Raw genomic sequence first — 6,515 nt, 5'->3', positions numbered from 1 at the left:
ATCATAAGCTTCTGACCTTAACATAAATTTCACTTCCTCTGAAAGCATTCCCTGAGATCACTGGTTGTATCTATTTGCAAAAATGTTTTTTAAAAGCATTATCCCAGTATATAAAAATAAATGCAGTAAATATATAAAAATAATATATATATATATATTCATGTAAAAATTTAAAATGCCTATAGAACATGTAAAATATGTAATGTATGCATTTATACATTGAAAAGTCAAAACACTAGCATTGATTTATTTGTAAGATGGGATTACAGGTGATTTCATTTTTCATTCATGCTCAAAATTCTTTGTAATTCTTATTTCTGTTATAAAAATACATAAATAAATAATTCATACTCTAATTATGATGTTCATTTTATGGAAAAATATAATCCATAGTGTTACATGATTTCTAGGAACTCATAGTGATAAAAAAAAAAAGCATTCCCTATGAGTTAGGTTTTGTTTTGTTCTTACGTTTTGTCTCTCTGAGGAAGACTCATTACTAACTGTGCCTTCCAGAAGTTCTTTGTGCTACTTATGTGCCTCAGGGTTCCTGCAAGGGAGAGGGAAAGTCTACCAGGAGAAAATGAAATTACCAGTCACCCGAGGGTGGATGCCAACACAGCAGGTCCTGATCATGTCGACCTCTGGCTATTCGTTGACAGTTAAAACCAACAATTGCGTTTTCAGCCTTGACTGACTGTTTGGAGAATGAGTCACTGACAGCTCTTTGATCTCGCCTCTCTTGCTCCTTACTATTTCTGTTTAATATATTATTGTTTTTTCAGTTCTCAGATATTACTGTATTTTGTTTAACTTTCTGGCACATACATATGGTAAAAACCAGAAAGTAATCAGTGTTAACCAATGACGTGTTGTGTAAAAGGAAGTTGTGCTCCTGACCCTGTTTCTAAGCACAGCACATGTCCTCTCAGATGCAAGCTCACTTTCTGCTTTTCTACATATCACTCCAGAGATGTTCTCTGCACATACAAACATGCATGTATATATCACTCTGAGAAAATTCATGTTTGACTGTTATGCACACGATTTGACATCTTTTTTTTTTTAATTTAAAAATATACCAGTGGTGCCAAAAAAAATGTCTACAAGTGGACACTTTGGTCAACGTTGCTCAAGCAGTAGTTNTATATATATATATATATATATATATATATATATATATATATATATATATATATATATCACATTTCCTTTATCCAGTCATTTAGGTTGTTTCAACCTCTTGGTTGCTGGAAATAATGCTATAATAACATGAGAAGGCAGATATCTCTTCAACATCCTGATTTCAGTTGCTTTGGATAAATTTCCAGAAATGATATTTTTAGATCATATAGTAGTTCTATTTTTAATTTTTAGGAAATCTCCATACTGTTTTTCATAATAGCTATACCAATTTTATATTCCCACCAACAGTGTATGATATCATTTATATGTGGAATTTAAAATAATGGAACTCATAGAAACAGAGAGTTGATGATGGTTGCCACAGGCTGTAGGGAGGCGAAATGGGGAGGTGATGTCCAAAGGGTATAATGCTTCACTTATGCAGGGTATGTACATTCTGGAAAGCTGCTATATATCACAGTGCTTATAGCTAACAAAACTATATTGTAGTCTTAAAATTTGTTAAGAAAACAGATCTTACGTGTTCTCATGCCCTACACACACAAACATAATGATATTAATAATAAAGGGGATGAGAGGAAACATTGGGAGGTGATGGATATACTTCTGGCCTTGATGGTATTTCACAGGTGCATACTTTTTTAGCTTAAATGCACCGAGTTGTATAGATAAAATATGTATAGCTTTTTACATGTCAGTCATAACTCAGTAAAGTGATTTAAAAAAACCCTATATTTATCGACATTGCAATTTGAATTTTGTGTAATTTTTATGTGTCATATTATTCTACTTTTGATGTTTTTTCTAACAGTGAAAAGTATAAAAATCATTCTTAGTGCTCAGGCTGTATAAAACAGAGGGAGGCCCAAATTTGGCTCATAGTTTGCCATCCCTGATTTTCAAAGAAGCATTTCTGAAATTCAAGAATCCCAATTCTTATTTTCAGGAGAATCCTAGAAATTGAATTTCTAGTGACACTCACTTTTACTTTCCCAGAAAATTACATACTGTTGGTTCAGGGGGAAAAAAAAAATAGCATTGAATAGGCCAGTAGGTACTGGGTAAAATTTTTTAGGAGCTGCAAAGATGAATAATATACAGTGTTTGCCTTTTTAGAATTCATACTCTATTAGAGGGCAAAGACAACAAAACAAGTAGCTATGGAACAAAACCGTATCTGATAAATGCTACTATTATGGAAATTTAAAAAAAATCTTATGGAATTCCAGGAGAGTGATTGAGTCTGATTGGGAGGAAATAAGAAAGTGTCATGGTGATGTTATTTAAGGTAGATCTTCAAGAGTGAGTAGAATCATGATAGGTAGTGACATGGCTGGAACCAGAGAGGAAGCCCATGTTTCTGAGGGAGGAAATTATAAGCCATGCCTTGGAGGCTGCGGATATGAAATGGCCTTAGTTGAGAGCAAGGCATTGGGCAGACATATTTAGAGGAATATAAGTTTGGAAATGTTGAGATGGGGGCTTTAAAGTCGAGATTGATCTTTTAGATTTTATTCTTTCTGATTAAAGAATGTTAAGAAGAGGAAGATGTCAAAAGACTCCATTTAAAGTCAGTTTCCTTTACGGTAGTGGTTAGGTAAGGGGTCTAATCTTTGGGCAATACTAGAAAATTCTAAAAATTAGGTTTAGATGTTACTGTAAAATTTTCTGTTTTAAAATCCATTCAAAAACATTGTTTTTCAAAACGACAGCAACTTGTCTGTTCCCCTTCCCCCAATTCCCCAGTGCTGTTCCCATCCCCCAATTCCCCAATAAAAACAAACAAAAAAAAACATTGTTTTTAAACAGAATAAAGATGGTTAATTGACTTAGAGTTTAAGATGTCACTTCCTTCGTATGGTTTTAAAGATTTGCTAGAAGATTAAATATATCTTTTTTCTTGAATTTATTTCACCAACAAATCATATATAGCTGCAGTTAATATGTGTATGTCAACATTGTACTTTACTTTATGCTATACTGAGCAACCATTTAGTCTCTACCCTACTTACCACATCTTATACCTATTATGAAATAAGTTCTTGGCTAGAATTCAATTTCTAGTTTGTGGATCTCATACTTTTCTGAAATTGAGTGAAAGAATTGTAATTAAAATGGGTTGTGTATAAACTAAGTATAAATAAATGAATAAGTCTTTTCCACTTTCTTATGGTATCATGCATTTCCATCTCCTCTTTGTTATTTCTATTACATAAAAAAATTTGTCAATTCCCACATAAATGAGTTAAGAAATGAAACCAAAGGCCATGGAAAAGGAAGTCGTGACCAGAGGGAGAAACCAAATTGCATTGCAGTATTTGAATGTCTCTTATTAATCTATGGCATTTCAGAATTACATGTTGTATTATTTTAGAGTAGTTGTTTGACAAGGGCATTATAAAAAAGTGACACTCCCTCCCTATTTAAATAACTTTCTTGTCTCACATTTAAAGATTTATGTGTTTTAAAAATTATACTGAATGAAAATGGCAAACAGCTACTTTGGCATTTAATGATTGCTTGTCTATTACATGCATTTTTACAATAGTGCCCAGATCATGAGAATTAATGTAAACATCCTTCAAATAAATTCCTTTTAATTCCCTAGGGTTAGTAACAGAAAAAGCTAAGAAAAGATGATTAATGCTTATATTTCATCTATCTGATTAAGTGTAATAGTAGCATACACTTCATAATTCCAGCAATATCATAAAATATAACTGTGATTCTCTGACTAAAAATAGGTGTTTCTTCAAATTTTTTCTATCAACTTACAAGAACTAATGTTTCTTTAAAAGGAAGAGATAGGGATTCCAAGGTGAAAAAAAACAAACCCAGTTCTTTCTTTAAAGCTTAATCTAAGTATTTTTATCACAAATTCCCTCATTTTCTGTTATATTTTGCTTACTATCCATTTCGTACTCAGAAGGGAAAACTATTCCTTCAAAAATGTTTTGAAAATAACTGCTCATAGAGAAGAAATTCACTTGTTCACAACATGACCCAATCCATCAAGAGCCTACAGTTAAGAAAGTAGATACAAAATGTACATAAATAGCAACAGTACAAATTAGTTCTTGCAATGACCCATTTGGTTAGTCAGGTTATTTGATATAACCAAATAAAATCATGTAGTTAAATTCTTGCCACCTTTATTTATTTGCTCATTAAAGACCTGAGTGGATTATGTCGAATAACTTCTAATAAATAAACACAGCATTTCCTACTGAGGCTCTTAGCACTAGGTTTACCTGATGGGTTGACAGTTTATAGTCAATAATTGTATTAAAACCTTGATAGCTATATTACGACAAAGGACAGCTTTAGTGATGTATTCATTCAATCACAATTCTCAAGTCACCAGTATATCATTATTTTTATTTTCAAAGCTGAACTTATATTATGCATTAAGAAGTGTGTGTGTGTGTGCGAAGGTGAAATGATTGAAAAAAGGAAATAGATTATATTGAGAATTTTCTCTAACATGTTATGAAAAAATTCTTTAGTGAGATATTTTAATATTCAGATTTACTTGAGGTAATTTTTGTTGAAGGTATGATCTCAGCTTTAAGCTTAAGTACATTTATTAATGGATGTAGCAAAGAACTTTTTTGCTATAGTAAAGTTATTTCCAAATGTTCTTCTAAAGTCTTAGAAGGTAAACTTTATGATAATTTATTACCTTATTATTTATCATTGCTATATTCATCTTATATGGGCAAAATTTATTATATTAGTGTTATAATTTATACTCCCTATATGTTTATAGTACTTTGGAGATTTTTGTATAATCAATATAGCTAGTACCTTTTATGTGGCTTCAAACATAATTTTTAAATTGCAAATGTTTTAATGGTTTTAGAGATTTATACAACATACCCTTGCTGTATGAAATAATGTTCAATATAGATCAATAATGCAACCTGTCTCTAAAAGCTATCGTTATTTAAAAATAAAAGAAGGAAAATAAAAAGCATTTAACTCATGAATTTAGAAAATTAATACCGTATTTGCCGGCGTATAAGANAATCTTACTGTTCTAGCATATTAGATCTATACCTACTTATATATGAGTTTAAGGGTAGTATAAATTGTGAAATATTGTCAAATGTTCACCAATTGCTATTACAACTGCAAACACAGCACTAATTTATAAGTATCTCACACTAACTGGAATATAAAGAAAAGGAAGAAAGTGGATTTTTGGCACCACTGGGAAACCACATTTTGTAATGCATGAGTTTATTGCATTCATGAGATCCAAGAGGAAAGATTTGAAAAGTTAATTAGTTGTCTGATTTTTTCTTTCCTAAACTCTTCTGTTATTTAGACCTTCCCAGTGTTCCATCCCATCGTTAGTAGTAGCACAAGTCACAGACCTTGATAACATTGGGATTTCTTTGTTTAGAATACAGACAGCCATGATCAAAAGTGTTTCTGGGGTTATTAAAGCCAATGTTTGAGGTTCCTGGTCACATCTTTCCAGAGCTGAGAGCCAAATCCTGAGAGAAGGAGTTGCCTGTATCTTATTTATTACAATGTTCTGTGAGTGTGCTTGTGATTTGAAGGGCCCTCTATTGGCGGGAGGATCTCCACCTGCCTGAATCCAAGGGTAGTAGTTCCAATGATATCTTTGTTTCCAAATCCAGTGACATGTCTATGTGTTTTATATCCTCAGCCTCTCTGTTACAAGCAGTACTACATTGATTACCTTTGTATTCTTGAAAATCTCATGCCATCATTTTATTTTACTGTCCAACTACCTATTTAATTGTTTTTTTTCCTATCAATCCTTAGTCTTAACAGATCTTATACACATTTTATCAACTTTCTTTCCTTGACACTTCTCTTTGTTTTTTAAACTTCCATGGACTTCAACTATTATCTGCAAGAAGATGACACCCAAAGGTATTTCCTAAGCTTAAGCATCATATTTACAGTTGTCTGTCAACACCTCTTGCTAGATATCACACAAGTGCCCCCAAATGGTACTTCCAAAATTGACTGTTATGCTCTCCAACATGCTTTTACTTGCTTCGACCTTTATATTTGCTAAAGGTACCCTAACCTCCAAGTCACCCAGGGTTGAAAGACAACATTGTCTCCTACCCCTTTCACTGTTCTTCATCCAATCCATTTCCTGATGTTGTTGCTTGATTTTTTTTGAATTTCTCTTATGTCTGACTCTTTTTCTCCACTGCCCTTTTCTACTTACCATGTACATAGTATATGCTTAGTGATCATTTACTAAATATCCAGTTCATATGTAACTAAATGTATTATATATAAAAACATGGCAAGATTTTATAATCTAGCCATAATCAGGTAGACTCAATCATTCAGGGGTAACTTTTGAAAAGAATTCTTCA

Source organism: Hipposideros armiger, unplaced genomic scaffold (assembly GCF_001890085.2).
Source record: "Hipposideros armiger isolate ML-2016 unplaced genomic scaffold, ASM189008v1 scaffold_300, whole genome shotgun sequence".
Classification (NCBI taxonomy): Eukaryota; Metazoa; Chordata; class Mammalia; order Chiroptera; family Hipposideridae; genus Hipposideros; species Hipposideros armiger.
This window is presented reverse-complemented; position numbering follows the sequence as displayed.